Source organism: Thermobia domestica, chromosome 16, assembly GCF_964235325.1.
Source record: "Thermobia domestica chromosome 16, izTheDome1.hap1.1, whole genome shotgun sequence".
NCBI classification, from domain to species: Eukaryota; Metazoa; Arthropoda; class Insecta; order Zygentoma; family Lepismatidae; genus Thermobia; species Thermobia domestica.
In genome coordinates, this window is record NC_137469.1 from 157,304,763 (window position 1) to 157,321,590 (window position 16,828).

Genomic DNA, 16,828 nt, shown 5'->3' on the forward strand with positions numbered 1-16,828 from the left:
CTGTCATCCCCTATTAAATTTACTTCATCAGCATATGCCATAACCTGGTGAATACCGTTCAACTCTAGGCCCTGGTTGCTATCTTTGATTTTCCTTATAGCGTATTCCAGAACGAAGTTAGATAATAATGGCGACAACGCATCTCCTTGTTTCAGGCCATTTTCGACGTGAAAGCTCCTGGACAAAAATTTTCCTACCCGTACTTTACTTTGGGATTCACTTAAGCATATCTTAATTAATCCAATTAGCTTTCTCGGTATTCCAAGTTCTGCAAGAACGTTGTATAATGTTTCTCTCCTAACCGAGTCGTACGCCTTTCTAAAATCAATAAATAGTTGATGTACCGGGGTATTGTATTCCCACTTTTTTCGAGTATTTGGTCGATAGTTGATCGATTTCGTCTAAATCCGCAGTGATAATCTCCAATAATTTCATCTGCGTATGGGGTCAGTCTTGCTAACAGAATATTTGAAAGGATTTTATAGGATGTTGACAGAGGAGAAATGCCTAGATAATTATTACAGTGAGTTTTGTCGCCTTTCTTGTGGATTGGAACAATGATTGATTCTTTCCACTCTTGTGGCAATTCTTCCTTGTTCCAGATAAGGAGAATGAGTTTGTGTATCTTGTTACACAATTTTTCGCCTCCAGCTAAAATTAACTCAGCCGGAATTTCATCTACACCCGGAGATTTGTGTTTCTTTAATTCTTTATAGCGGTTTGTACTTCTATTCGATTGGGTTCTGGAATATGTGGTTCTGCGGTGTGTATCTCCTTTTCTCCACGAACACTAGTTTTTGGTTGCGTGTTAAGCAAATCGTCAAAGAAATCTTTCCATCTATTTAAGATGCTATCCGTGTCAGTGAGAATTGTACCGTCAGATTTCTTTAATATATAAGCACGAGGTTGATAGCCTTTCTTAAATTCGTTGATTCCCTTATACATGTCCCGGAAGTTTTTATTTTTACTATTATCTTCAAGTTCCTTAATTTTAGCTTTCAGAAAATCGCGTTTCTTTATTCTAAAAGTTTTGCAAGTTTCCCGCCTGATATCTGCGAAATTTTGTGTAGTCATTTCATTCGGATTTTGTAGCCAGCGTAATTTTGCCTGTTTTCTCTTCTCTGCTAGTTTTATGCATTCCTGGTCGAACCATGGTTTGTTCCTACGTATTTCCGCGTGTCCCAATTTTTCTTTTGCTGAAATTTTAATGCTATCTCTATTTCAATCCAGGTATCCTCAACACTAGTGCACTCCGAATCTTCTAAAGCCGAAAATCTATTCGAAACTTCAATATGGTATTCCTCTCTTACCTGGCTCTCTTCTAATTTCTTTAAATTGAATCTCTCCGTTTTCGGACAATGAATATTACCTTTATTCAACGATAACCTCTCTCGTATTATCGCTGCTACCAGGTAGTGGTCAGTGTCACAGTCAGCCCCTCTAAACGACCGGACATCAATTATGCTAGATTGCCTTCTTCTATCTACTAAAACGTGATCAATTTGATTATGTGTTTTCCCGTCTGGTGATGTCCAATGTATTTATGAACGTCGCGATGTGGGAATTTTGTACTCTTCACGATTAGGTTTGTGGATGTTGCAAAGTTCACGAGTCTAACACCGTTGTCATTACTTTCCTTATGCAGACTTTCGTTCCCTATAATCGGTTTGAAAATATCCTCTCGTCCTACCTTCGCATTGAAATCCCCTAATAGAATTTTCATATGGTATCGCGGGAGTTGGTCAAATATCCGTTCCACTTCTTCGTAAACACTGTCTTTTATATCGCCATCCTTATCTTCCGTTGGGACATGTACATTTAAAACAATAATATCACACCACCGTCCCTTAAGAGTAATAAAAGAAAGTCTGTCAGTAACAAATTCAACCCGTTTAATTGCTGGTAATATACGTTTATGAACGAAAAACCCTGTTCCTAACTGGTGATTTTTATTTCCTTCCCCGTAAAAGAACGTAAAATTTCCGGAATTCTCAGATCCATTTCCTTTCCACCTAACTTCCTGAACTCCTACTACGTCCATCCTGTATTTCTCTAACTCCCTCGTTACGGATTTTAACGCGCCTGCCCTATAAAGACTCCTAATATTCCATGTTCCAAATCTCATGTCCATTTTCTTTTGCTGAGGTCGTGCCAAGTTATCAGTCCTTGTCCGAGGCTTTTGTGAATATTTCTGAACAAGTGCTTTTTTTTACAGGATGAGGTTGTTAGCCCTACCCAAACCCCCAAGCTGGAGGACCACTCCTAGTCGGCTGTCCGCGACTGCTTATTCAGTATATTCGCAGCTAACCTCTATATCTAGAGGCCTTCTCCTCGATCCGCAACCTGAGGACGCGCCATGCCGTGGTAACAGGAACCCACGTTACACGGCAGATAATAATACAAAACCTAGAAAATAAACATGAATTTCGAAAACATATTTCAAACAATTTTGATTCTTAACACATTTTTATTATGAATCCCAAAAAATTAATCCATGTATATAATAAGTTGCAGTTAAGTTTTAACTTTGATATGCATTATAAGCAATATTTTTTATTGTGAATTAAAAAAACAAAAACAAGGAAAAACTGTTACATGACTTACAGAATTTATTGTACTATGTGCGAGTTCAAACAAATAATACATCGGGAAGATAATAATATATTTAGTGAACAAACACACAAAATAAATTTAAGCTTCGGCGCCGTAGCCTTCTCAAAAATAACATGTTCTTCTCTTTGTTCATTACATATATTAAGTGGCTCAAATGGTACAACGTTGGCTTCGCATTCCGGAGGTCATAGGTTCGATTCCCTCCGCCGACCATCCTGACTGGGATTTTTCAGTGTTTGCCTCAGTCCTACCAGGCAAACGCCGGGATGATACCTACTAAAACAGGCCCTGGCCGATACATTCCCAAATCCTTTCCATATTGTTGTTAGATATCCAGTATAAAATAGCCTCTGAACTGCGTCTGGTGATTGTTAAATAAATAAATAAATATCATTCCCTCGTCAATGTGTTATAGCCTATAAGTTTATTATGTCTGACTTCCGAGACTTTCATAAACATTCGTTCTAGAGTAACAATGAAAAATCATTGTTTTATTACAATTCAACGTATTACTTTAAAAGACTGAAAAAAAAAAAAATGCGATCTTTATATGGGACGCTCAAAAATCACCTAATTTGTTAATACACCTCTTGCTTCCGCCTTTGCTACCCCTACAGAAACTTCTTTGAAATGGAACAGAAAATGTTGAAAATGTATTTTCTATTCACTTATTACATACGTAATAATCTGTTACCACCTATCAGGTGCTTCGGACCTGTAAAATCGGTAAAGTCCGAAATTCTGTAATGCACTGACTGTTCCTTAAGCTTGTTTAAGAGTCAGGAAGGTACTGAATTTTCTGTTCATGGATCATATGCGTAATACTGTTCACCTGAGCGTTTGGTTTCCAAGGCTCTGGAATATATAACCACCATCATCGTTTACCCAGTTCTTAAGGTATCTGAATTTTTAACAAGAATTCAACATGTTATTACGGAACTTAAAAAAAAAAATAAATAAATAAAAAAAATAAAATAAATAAATAAATAAAATAAAAAAAAATGACTGAATGGTTTAGATTTTTCGCTTCTATTGGGAAATCCGGGATTCAGTCCCGCATTCTACCATTCCGACAAAAGTTCTTAATTCAGTCTGTGAATGTAGAGATAGTGTGTATACTGTGTGAGTCCTGGCTGATTTCATTTCTTATGTTTTAAATAATTGTTATTACTAATTACCAGCAATGACGGATTTGCAAAAGGGGTTAGGGTGGGAGTGTCTTTCGGACTGAAGCCTGTTCTCCGAAATTACGGAATTTCTAAAACAAACGAAATTTTAGTTATGTCTTTACTCATAAACTTCAAGCTCCCCTCAAATGAAAATCAGGCATTTTTAGAGAAAACTAACCATTAATAAGAAAAAGCCCACCCAAAACACTTTTCTAAATCCGTTTTGATTATTTGTATAAAATTGTATTCAAGGTTGTATCCGAAAGATTATTGCTACATCATTACACAGCTACAGTATATCAGAAATGTGGAAGTATGCTCTGACGTATATATTGAAAAACAGGTATAACTATGTGCTAGAAACTAGAGTACTAAGCTGTGAGAAATGAAACACGAGTAACAAAAAATGAAATGATCTAAAGAAAAAAATGTCGATAACTTAGAAGTTAAAATAAAGTTATATAGCCTCTAAAATTGCTCTCAAATACTATGTATTTAATGTTTAATTCATAAAACATGTGCTCTATCCATCATTATGGTGAATTCTAGAGAGAATATGGCATTTAGGTGATGAAATCTTGTTTAACTATAGAGTATACTATAAGAAAGCTATTTAGATAGAAAAATCATGAAAATAATAATAATAATAAAAAAAAAGTAAGAAAAGCCGGCTATTTTGCATCTCTAATCCCAGACAGTGTTTCTCAAAGACTAAGGAAAAAGTACGGCGACGTTTATCAACATAATACTTTTTGTTTTTGTTTACAAAAGTTACTCATATTTGGCAGGGGCATACCTTAAAAGAAAAAAAAATGGAACTAGCTTGGGGCACGAAATACATATAAAATACGCAAATTTCGTCTAAAGTTATAAAATCTGAAAAAGATTTAAGTTTCGTAGAGGGAATCGGACCCCTTTATAAATACGACCCTATTATCTGGGAACAAACAAACAGATGCGCACACAAAAGAATTATCGTCTTTTCTTGTTGGAATAGTTAACGATTTAAAAACCTTATGTTACGAAGAGAAGAAAGCAGAATACCTCCGTTACCGGTTTAGACACTTGTTTTCATACTGTGCTGTACATACATTTGCATCTTATTGTATTATGATTATCTTCCATAATTGAAATAACACAACAGAGGCTGGATTTCACTTATTTTCACTTTAAATTAATTTATTTCGGAATTTGATTTAAATCAACGATTTTTATTAAAAAAATCAAGTGATTTAAATCTGGATTTAAATCGTGATTTAAATCAGACTGATTTAAATCAATCCACCCTGCTTCACACTGTTTACGAATAACTTATAAATTCTTACCTTCTCACTTTTTCAGCTACCGTAACAGTATAAACAACACCGTACTACAGTTTTACGTATGTAAATAAATGTTTACAAGGAGGTTCGGGGCGAAGCTCTTTATCAAATATATGTCTCTGTGGCACACACACACACACACACACACACACACAAAAAAAAAAGTTTTCTGTTCTTACATAAGGGGTACTAATATGCATGAAATATGAACTTCTCTTATCTTGAAATGCAATCTTACTGCTTTAAAAAAAAATATTTCGTAAGGGAGAAATTGTATTAATGGGTGCATCTTTTTTTTAGGTTAGGAGGGTTGAGTATAATTACAGTATGTATACATATGGCATAAAACCGAGTGCAGGACCGTAGCAGGGGCCCCGTCCGGTAGCGAGAGGGTGCGTCAGTAGGCGCGTTAGTGATGGTGATAAACGTCTATATGAGAATAGTGAAATATGGATATGGAGGATAGGTTATATGACATAAAATACATGTTTTGTATGTCGCACAAACATGTATCATACTGTCTTCACATACCACTTCACTTCATCATGTCTTTCTTATGGAGTGCTACGTGGTAAAGAGCACACTTTCCTTTCGTATTTCTACCTTAATAATACATATAAGAAGTAAGATCCTGATGTATTTTGATTACTTGTACAGTTTTGTTGTGAATTCAAGTAACATATTTTTTCGGTAGATTTTACAAATTTATGTCCTCATAAAATGAGATAATACCCAAAATTTTGCCCCATTTCACATTTGGTTCATATTTAACTTCCTTCCTATTAGCGTTTGTTCCACATTTCCGTATATTTCTTTCCATACTGCAACATACATGTACTAGACCTGATATCGCATCAATACGCGAACTCATATAGTCCAGACTTTAACTTCGTTTTTCTCCCTAATTATTCACTCTACGCTGATGACATTTATTACTTTTTATGTTACTCTCATGCTAGCATTTCGTCTGATTCTGTTAGTTTCTCCGTAATATCATGTTCCAGTGGACATGAGTGATGAAAAAAAAAGTTTTAATTAAAAGTACATGTAATTACGTGAATATTGTGATATTTCTCATCTTAATATAATTTTTTAAAACTAAAACCAAGAACGAATACAACTTGTCTGGCCTTGTTGTAAACGGAACAGTACGCAAGATAAGGAATAGTTTGCAAGATGGTATTTCCAGTAAAAGTCAAAATAATTACATAAAACAGTAATAATAATAATAAAAAAAGCACAATTTCCTTTAAGCCAAAAAAAGACAAGTGTAGAATGTGTTTTCGAGACTCTAAATTAGATTTCAAGATAGTATATAAACCAGCAGTTTTACACACTTGGTATCAAAAAAACATCGAACATCAATCATCGTTCGTCATTCAACGATCTATCCTCTCTGGACCATCAGGACGCCGAGTTCAGTGGCGTGTTCTATGCCGACGATCATGGAAGGACTTAATGGACTGTGGGTATGCTTTGCGTGTATTATTATTGCATGACTTAACGCTGTGCGAAGAGAGCACTTAATCTTGTGAACACACGAGAGAACTCAAGGACTGTCTCCTTGTTAATTCGAACTCCAAAACACTATAATATTCAAATTCTATTGTAATTTTTGTATCATACTACCTGTATTATATCCCTACTTTAATTCATTATGGTGTTGGTTATATTATTCACATACTCCAATAAATTCTCTTTTATATGTAACTCAACTTGTTGCTTATACCATAACCCACGTCCCATGAGTTATGCATTATGGTGATATTTTAATTTTATGAATCTCATAAAAAGTGACACTTTAGCATCATTTTAGTAAATTTTGTATTTCGGGGCCGCCGTCTGTGGCAGTTATCGCGATTCGCGTTCCAATGGTCATTCTAACGTCTGGCAATGTAATATAGTGCATTAGAACATATACTTGGTTATTTCATAAATAATATCAGAGATTTTGACCATCATTTGACCATTTTGGGTATGAGTGAATGCTCCCATATGTGTATAGTGGGCGAAGTAGTTCCCTGGACTGTTCATTTCACGGTGAGAATCGTGACAGTAGGAATGCGTAACGATGGAGTGGAGCGACTATGAAAATTACGTTGCAGTGATAGCGCTACACAAGTGGGTATTCCGTTACAGATCTTCACCACCCTTAAACCGCTACAAATTGGTGAATGATTTGTCTACCGCACCATCCAGAGTTACAACAAAACGGGAAGTGTTAATGTCCGGTAGCTTAGTGATTGACTGCGTACAGTGGGGGCACCACAGCCAGTTTAAACCGTAACTGCAAGGATTCGGCAAAATCCCTTCAGGTCAATCAGTGACGTCCCGTGAGATATCCATTTCAAGACCAGCTAGTGCTCAATCAACACCTGGGACACAGAGCCTACAAGCAACGTACATGTCACTTCCTGACTGATGCGAGACGCAATCAGAGAATGACAAAAGCCAAACGTCTTCTCAGTCGTTTCGCAGAAAGTTGGAGTTCTTTAGTGCTCGATATGACTGACTGTACATATCATCATCAATGGAAGCTGCATGTTGAACGTGTTTCCAGGGTACAAAGGTCCCATCATCTAGTATCAGTCGTGGTGTAGTTGGGATGTGAGGTTTAACTTCACAACACGACTCATTTTTTTGTGAAAAGGGGTGAAGACATCGGCTACCGTGTACGAAGTCACAGTATTGGAACGCAGTGTGAAACCACTGAGTACCACCATGTCCCCTAACCAACCATGACTTCCAACAGGATTCTGGATCTGCGTACAGGCACGAACATACAGGAATAGCCATGGACCAAATCCGGATTTCATCTCCACATCAGATTGGCCCTTTAGCAGCCCGGATCTAGACCCCCTCGACCACAAACTGTAGTCAGTGCTTCAATCAATGGCCTGCAGGAAGCGACCCTAATGTGGAAGCGCGCCCTGGTCAAGGTCTTCCGCCACTTCCTCATCGACATTGTTCGTAATACCATTGACGAGTGGTGCACCAGAGTCCGTGCTTGCATCCAGGCTCAAGATGGACATATTGAAAACTGATTGGTGCTCTCTTCATGCTCGACACTTCCAGGCATAATCTTGCAGCAGTATATCAATATATTGTCTGTTTTTCATCTCCAAACTTCTGACAGTATTTATAAAGAACTAGGTATATTAAACAAAATCATAGCTCATCCTCTTGTCTCTGACGTTTACTCCGACGTAAGAGATCCATGTTCGATTCCCGGCGGATCTCTTGTTCGATTTCGACGTTATGCAGTAGGTCTCGGTCGTATAGAACCTCAGTATTGAAAGGAGCGCTAAGCTCCAGTACAGTATAGTCTACTGTTTACTCTTAAACAGATAACAATATGGGAAAGTTGTTCACCCTAGAAACTAATTCTTTAGTATTTCTCGCAAGTGAATCATTGTGTAAAAAAAATAATAAAAATCGCTAAATTATATCAATACTAACAGAAATGTCTGATTATATCAATACTAACAGAAATGTCTGTTCTGCGTACGAAAAGGATGAGGTGTAATTACTATAAAACTATAAACTTAAATATGGTAAAAATTGTTCTCATTTCTCCTCTTCAGATTTGGAATTCTTAAAAATGCTGAACCACGTATTTTTAATGAATAATTGTGTACCGAAGAGCACACTTTCAACTTAAGCAAAGACCAATATTGAAGATTTTCTGAATAAGAAAGGGGGAATTGGAATACTTTAGAAATGTTCCCCTTTTCTCCATAGGAATGGACTTCCGGAAAACTGAAACATGTATTCTCTTACTTTTAACTAAGAGTTTATATATCGAATTTCACATCTCCAACTTGAACATCCTTAGATTGGGCATAATTTGAATGAAGAAGGGGAATTTGGATATTATAGAGATGATTTCTCTTTTCACCCTTAGGACAGAACTTTTAGAAACACTGAAATACGTTTCTCCCAGTTTTTAATTCAGAATTTATTTACCAAGTTTCACACCTCCATCTTAAAAGAATTTTTACATCCAACACGTTCAGAATAAAGAAAAACACCGTGTGCATCGGTTTCCTCGGAGTTCTCCCGTTTCCTCCCACCTTCTTCACTCCACCATTTCATTCATTTCTCATCATCACCGTCTCCTTTAGCCTAGTCGGCATAACTGTGGGACGTAAAACTTAAAGGTTTCATTTCATTTCATTTCAATTTCTTTTCTAAACAACATTGCCAGGTGGTTACTCTCCTTGTTCATTCAAATGTCGTCACTGGAAATATACGATACAAAACTAGAATTAAGTCAATGTTAAAAAAATGTTACTAATTAGTGAAGAAAAAAAAAAAACACCACGTAATGCTACAGCAAGGGAAACATTGAGCTATTGGACATATGAGTCAGACTCACACCGCTATATTCAACAAGAGTAGTGAACTGCTGACCAATCGTTTGACTACGATGCTCTGCGGTTTATGAATGCGTGACTCTAGACTAGAGATGCAAGGGCTCGGAAAAAAACCGGCTTTTTTGGAAAAAAACTCGGTTTTTTCTGCTTTGCTTTTTTGCTTCGGAAATTTTGGGCTTTTTTCAAAATACTGCTTTAAATTGACAAAACAGACTTTGTATCGCTTCTCTATAACACAAAAAATCATTTAATTAGTGGTTGATGCTGATAATAATATAAAACATCGAAAATAAACTATGAATTTCGAAAAAATATTTCAAACAATTTTTCTTCAACATATTTACATTATGAATTCCACAGGATTAACCAATGTATATAATAAGAATTTTTTAACCTCCTATATATAAAAGTAAGCAGAGTTGGCAAGAACCGTGGTTGTTTTTGAAAATGCCAAAAACCCGTTTTTGGGGGGATGTTTAAACCAGGCTTTTTTGGTTTAAACCAGGCTTTTTTGACTTAGATTTTTTGCTTTATGTATTTATATTACATATTCACAGAAATAAGTTTGTTTCGCCTTGATGTTATTAGGCAACAGCGAGGTTATGCCGGAAGAACTCCCATAAGCTTAAAGAAGTGCGGTCAGTAAATTTCTTAATTTGAGAATCTCCCGCCCTAGCCATTGGGAAAATCCCGTCATTACTTGAAATGTAAGACAATAACGGGAAAATCCTGTTATTGCTTTGCATGTAAAATTTAAAGGTCAACGTATCATAATCAGTACGCTAAAACTGAGGTATTAAATTACAAATTTAGTACCGGTACGTAGATATCATTGAAAGTCCAATCCAAGCTAATGTTGGAAGCTACGTAGGCAATCGATAAATTTTGCCAATTTCTATCAATATATTTAAGCAATATTGGCTTCTTTATAAAACAACACGCATTTAGGCATGTAGAAATATACAATTTGGTTTGTTTCGTATATTTAGGCTTAACATCCTTACGAAATACCGAGGTTATCAAGGAGAAGACTTTCGCTTAAACTGACATCCGAGCCGCTACTTGGGTTACGCATGAAAGAAGGATTGTGGTTCGACCGAGAATTGAACATGGGACACCTTGATTAAAAGGTGAAAGGGAAATAAAACTATTGCAGGTGGTTTGATATCTGGAAACGTTACCATGAAATTCACACGATTCGCATTTTTCATTCTTTTTATTTTTGTGGTTTAAACCAGTTATTAAAAAAAAAAAGTTGGAGTAAACCAGCCAACCCTAAAAGTAAACACTTCTTTTTAAAGAATACACAAATAACTAGCAAAATAGTATGTAGTATTTTTACTTCAAAATATTCCATACCCTCTTTTTGAAACAAAATAAAATTAAAATAAAACATAAGAGAAATACTTAGATTTGTATGATACACTTAAAGGCTGCACATCTAGAGCTTTTGGTTCTGTATATTCTTGAAATTCTACAGTTAAGTTTTATAGAACCACCATCACAGTTTACCCAATCCTCAAGTTTTCTGAATTTTTAACAAGAGGGATTCAACATATCATTACGGAACTCCCCCCCCCCCCCAAAAAAAAAAAAGACTACGGAATATATTTAAGTTAAGCTAAATACAACTGCACAACAAACATGACTGAGTGATTAGCTTTTGCGCTTCTATCGGGAAGTCCGGGATTCAACCAGCATTCGACCATTCTGACAAAGCTTTTCTTCATTCCATCTGTGAATGTAGAAATAGTGCGTGTACTGTGAGTTGGGCGACTTCCTTTTTTATTGTTTTTAAATCGTTATTATTACTAATTACCAGCAGTGACGGTTTTGCGAAGGTTAGGGGGGCGGTCTTTCGGACTGAAGCCCGTTCCCCAAAGTTACGGAATGTCTGCAACAAACGAAATATCTATTATTTATGCCTTTACTCATAAACTTTAAGCTCCCGTCAAATAAAAATTACGAATGTTTAAAAAAACTAAACATTAGTAAGAAATCCTTCCCAAAATACTTTTCTAAATCCGCCACTGATTCTCAGTATAAAATGATTTTTAAAGTTGTATCCGGAAGATTATTGCTAAACATCTAAACGAAACGAAATATCAGTTATGCCTGTACTCATAAACTTCAAGCACTTCCCAAATAAAATTAGGACTTTTTAGGAAACGAAACAATCAGAAAAAAACCTCCTAAAGTACTTTTCTAAATCCGCTACTGATTATTTGTATAAATTGGTATTCAAGGTTGTGTCCGGAAAATTATTGCTAAATCACTTCACAGCTACAGTATAACAGAAATGTGGAAGTACGGTTTGACGGATATATTGAAAAACGTACGCTTTGACGGATAAATAGAAAAACGGGCAAGTTTAACTTTTGCGCTAGAAGCTAGAGTACTAAAAGCTCTTAGAAATGAAACACGGATGACAAACTAGAGAAGAAAAAAGATGTCGATAACTCAAAAGTTAAAATAAAGTTAAATAGCCTCTAAAATTACCCTCAAATACTACATTCTTCATGTTAGCTTTAATTCGTAAAGCATGTGCTCCATCCATCTTGATGGTGAATTTCAGAGCGAAATATCACATTCAGGTCATGGAATTTTTATCTAACTATAGAATATACTATAAGAAAGCTATTTAGATAGAAAAATCATGAAGTTGAAAAAAGCCAAAATTTCCAAAATTCTCGTTTTTTTCCCAAAAAAGCCGGCTTTTTATGTGAAAAAAACCATCGATTCAAAAAAGCCGGCTTTTTTGCATCTCTACTCTAGACTATGCTAATAGTCATTTGTGACGAATCGTCTGGTAGCAGTTTCCTCTCAGGGCATATACGTATCTCGAAAGTACACTGTCCTTTTATGGAAACAAAAGCAGAAAGCAGTTTCATCGTTTATATATGACAAACTTGACATAAAGAAGTAACTAATTTTCCCAACTTCAGTAGTATTGAAAGTTCACAAAAGGACTCAGGTTGCATAGGAGACAAAGCCAAATTATGAGATTATGTCCGGTGGTTCATGTCATTGTTTTGGGAGCTCTATTCAGAAAAAAGATCAATTATTTATTTCTTGTGTTTATATATATATATATATATATATATATATATATATATATATATATATATATATATATATATTACTAGCTGAAATGTTCGTTTTCTTAAGAAATTGGAAGGTTATTGTAAAATATTTGAAAGCTATATTTACACCCCCTGGCTCTTTTTACGATATGTATTTTAATAGAAGCGAAATGATAAAAAAAAAAAAAAAAAAAAAAAAAAGTTTGACACAAGTGTTAGCTGTGTTCAAAAATTCATCTTCAATTCCTACAGTATGAATAGAAAATGGAAAGTTAAAATATCATAGAAATTGTGCACATTCTTCTTTAAGAAGTGGATTTTTTTTTTTTTTTAAATCACTGAGGCGCGTGTCAACTAATGATTTTATAAACCGAGCTTGAACTGCCAATTGTAAGAGTTTACTGAGGTATTCTATTTTCCCCGTACTTTTTGAACCTCATTCCTTCATTAGAATATTCAGTATCAAAAGCCTGCTCAAGAACGGTACTATGTTCAAAAATTAACATAAAATGGTTCAACTGTTTTCCCATGATGATGATACGAACAACGTTGGTTTGAATGTAAAAAAAAAATATATATATATATATACAAATTACTCCTTCATCCTTAAAATCTTCCCTTGTACCCTGGGATTTCTTTCGTGTGTAAGTCATTATCCTCACAATATTTCGAGCCTGTCTGGATTCATTTTCAAGTGTGGACATGATGTTAGCGGGAATCTACTTTTTTGGTGACATCGTTACATCACTCCGAAACTCGTAAATAGAAAAATCGGCATCGAGTATTGCGCGGTATACTTCTGTCATTCTTATTCATTAGTTCTAAGTTTTTGGGCAAATAAACCTGCTACCTTAACTTCTATAGCTATTTCTTGGTCTACTGCTGTTAGTTGCTTAGACTCATTTACGTACGTGCAAAATTATGGCATAAATGCCACCCTTTGTGCACTCAGAGCACAAAATATGTCTATTGAGTCATTTTTATGTTTGAAAGCACTTTTATGCAGTATTCAGACTTGAGCACGTTTGTCCCTATAATTAACCAGTCTTTTTATTTTGATTATAAATTTTAAAATTATTGGTTTTCGTTTCGATTTAGTATTTTAGTTTAATAGTCGCACTAATTGCAATTCCTTTTCCCTCTCCTTCCAGAAAACATCTTCCCAAACTATGGTTTCTGTACTGGATATGAAGATCAATGTTGATATTAGTTTCCTGTGTGAAAAGACAATAAACATTCTGGACAGGTTACTATTTGTTCCAAACTTCTACATCCATTATTTACACTTGAGAATTGAAATGTTTTGAAGATAATGACTTAATTGTGAAAGGAAGTTGGGGGTGCAAGGTAAGATTTTAATTTTTAAACTACGTCCCCAGGAGCACAACTTAGTAACTATTAGGTATACCCCGTCATCCCTTAAATGTGAAATTTTCAGAAAGACTGGAATAAGTATCCATTTGTTTTTAATAATGAGGTTTTACGTCAAGTTTTATTTCCCTAACTTGAAGGTCTCACATGATATTCTATTTTTGAAATTTATTTTAAACCCGGTCTGAATAAAGTTCTAACTATATTTGAAAATTCATTTCAAACATTTCACCCTTTTTTTAATAATGGCACAGAAACCTTGATTCATTTTTATATATTTAGAAAAGATGAAAATTACTCTTCTTCTGCCCCTTAAATGCGGAATCTCGTAAAACGTTACGCTAACGGCACGTCCCTGCTTATTGTTCATAAGGAGTTTATATATTAAGTTCAGTCTTCTTAACATGAGAATTTCGTAAGATACTCTATTTTTGGAGTACATTTAAAACCACTCTACCTCCTTAGAATATCAGTGTTAATAAAATGGAGATGACAAATTCAGTCCGAATAGGTACTGTGTTCAAAAATTCATTTCAAGTGGTTCATCAGTTTTACCGTTATGATGTAAAATAGAACGTCTTTTAAATTTTTATAATATGTTAACGGAAATGCCCGTTCTTTGCACGGAAAGAATAGGGTTATGAAAACTATTTGGACCTATTTTCCGTTTATCTATGTGTTTCAGTGGAACTATAATGATTTAAAAAAAAAAAAAAAAAAAAAAAAAAAACCTCTAGGTTTGGCATATATCTTGAAACCTCCTACCTCTTAGAATACACCCTATAATCAAATTGCGATGACAAATGCACAGCGCAACCTTTACATAACTTCAGTTGTTCGTAAGTCGAATTTGTAAATTGCTTATGTGCAACTTCACAAAAAAGTGCAATATTTATTGTTATATGTATGTATATATCAGAGATTCAAATTGTCCTGCTTTTCACTACATTTGTATCAGAAATAAATATATGCAAGTAATATTTTCATGGAGTTAGCACTATAATTTCTCTTAATGATATAGGGCATACCAACCAAAATTTTTTCTGTGTATAATAAGTTTTTACATTTTTTAAAAAAGTTTTGCTGTAATGCTCAGTATGTTTTCTTTTTATAAAACATATTGAAATACAATGATGAAACAGGTGGTATCTCAGCTGCTGAATACGTTGTAACTCAGTATCCACGAAAAGAAAAAAAACTTATTATACGAGATCGAAAAATGAGACAAAATAATCTGTGTAAAAGGATACTGGAGTGTGTAGAAGATTCTCTGTTGAGATCTCTGTAGTTAGTTGCTTTTTTTAGTACATGCATCATTACTATTTGAGAAGTGTTTAAATGTGTTTCAAGAATAGGATCCACTAATTAATGTATTTCGTGCAACATCTTTCACCCTTGTCTAGAGTTCGTAGGTCGCTTCGTAAGTCTGCTTAGTTGAAAGTCTGTTAAAGAACATATATGGACAGAACTTGCAAGGTCGTGTCAAGGATTACGTAATATTGAAGTGGAAGTAGGATCATAACAAAGAAAGCTCTAAAAATATTGAAAGCTGAAACAGAATCTGTTTTCTTACATGGAGTGAGAAGTTCTTATCAAGAGAACACAGTATATGCATTTTGAAAAATACCATTGAGCAATCTTGTCATCAAAAACTGTTCATCAATTATAACTTACTTGAAACATGGTCTTCTATAGCCGTTACTTGGTTTGTACAATCTATTTTTTAGTTCCGAGTTTTTACTGAAGAGGAATTCTTACGAGTGGAAGATACTGCAAAGTGAGCAGAGCAACAAAGGCGGATATAGAAGCTAAAAAGTAGGGGGGAGGGGGTAGCTATACCGTAGACTATCGTAAGTATATCATGAGTTTACTATAAACTTTCAAAAACATATAGATAATAACTTCAGTTATTTTTGTCACCTAAAATACTGGGAGGCTTAGGCTCTTTCTCCCGGCCCCGGGCTAGATCCACCACTGCAGAGCAATTCCCAGAAAGTTTTTCTCTTTCTTTCTTAGAAAGGACAAATAATGATGAGTTTCATTTTCTTGGAAAGGACCAAAGAATGAAGAAGAATCTTCAGATGACTACGTAAGATATGAATTTACTTATGTTCCTCTAGAATGAAAAATAAACCAGGATTGTTTATCTTTGGGCAAACATTTTATCTTTGAAAACATTTCTAGAAGACAGAAACTTCCTTATTGGTAAGAATAGTTGTATTCTTCCATAGTAATGCTGATTTATAACTAGTTTTCCTCAGACAAACGACTATTTAACTCCTGAAAATACATTTCTTTCAGCAGGATCAGTCAGTAATCTTTAGATTGAGAGCACACAACAATCATTTTGATGAAGTTCCAATTACAGAAGATTTTGTCCCGAGAAACCATAATGCATATAAGTCATACTTGAATAGAATAGAAAAGGGAAGACTATTAAAAGAACTAAGAAAAGCCTGGAAGAAAAGAAAGATTGAAGAAAGACAGGAATTTGAGGCCAAATCAATTCAAACTCAGAAAAGCATGCATCTTGAAAAATCATGCCAAGAAAAGGTTAGTGAAGATCGTCAGAGCTAAAATGAACTGGCACATGAACCAAGTGAGAGAATAAGGAAAGCATTGATAAGTAATAGTTTAGAGGGTCAGAAGTTGACCAAGCTATGCTAGAAGCTCCGTTGAAGAAGGAGGAAGGGAGCACGTCACATTTATGAAGAATAAGGAACGAGTAGAAAGAAAAGAACACTTCCGGATTAGTTCTCCAAATCATCATAAAAGAATAAAATAAACAATGGCAAGGCAGGTAGAGAGTATAATACAGAATATATGTAATTAAATATGGGATATGTCAAGAAACTTTGAAGTTTTTTGAATTAGTTACAATGCGTTTTTCATAT

At 34.9% G+C, this 16,828-nt stretch overlaps 1 protein-coding gene across 6 annotated transcripts in view; it reads left to right on the forward strand.

Moving 5' to 3' along the window:
* LOC145673480 (uncharacterized) overlaps positions 1 to 16,828 on the forward strand; it is a 129,899-nt gene that overhangs the window by 81,102 nt on the left and 31,969 nt on the right. For 3 of the 6 annotated variants that reach the window (XM_081743218.1, XM_081743215.1, XM_081743221.1), the window contains exon 2: positions 13,715 to 13,910. The exons of the other annotated variants lie outside the window; for them this stretch is intronic. The gene's annotated coding sequence lies outside the window, so the exon portion shown is untranslated. The remainder of the gene's footprint in view (positions 1 to 13,714; positions 13,911 to 16,828) is intronic. 6 annotated transcript variants of the gene reach the window in all.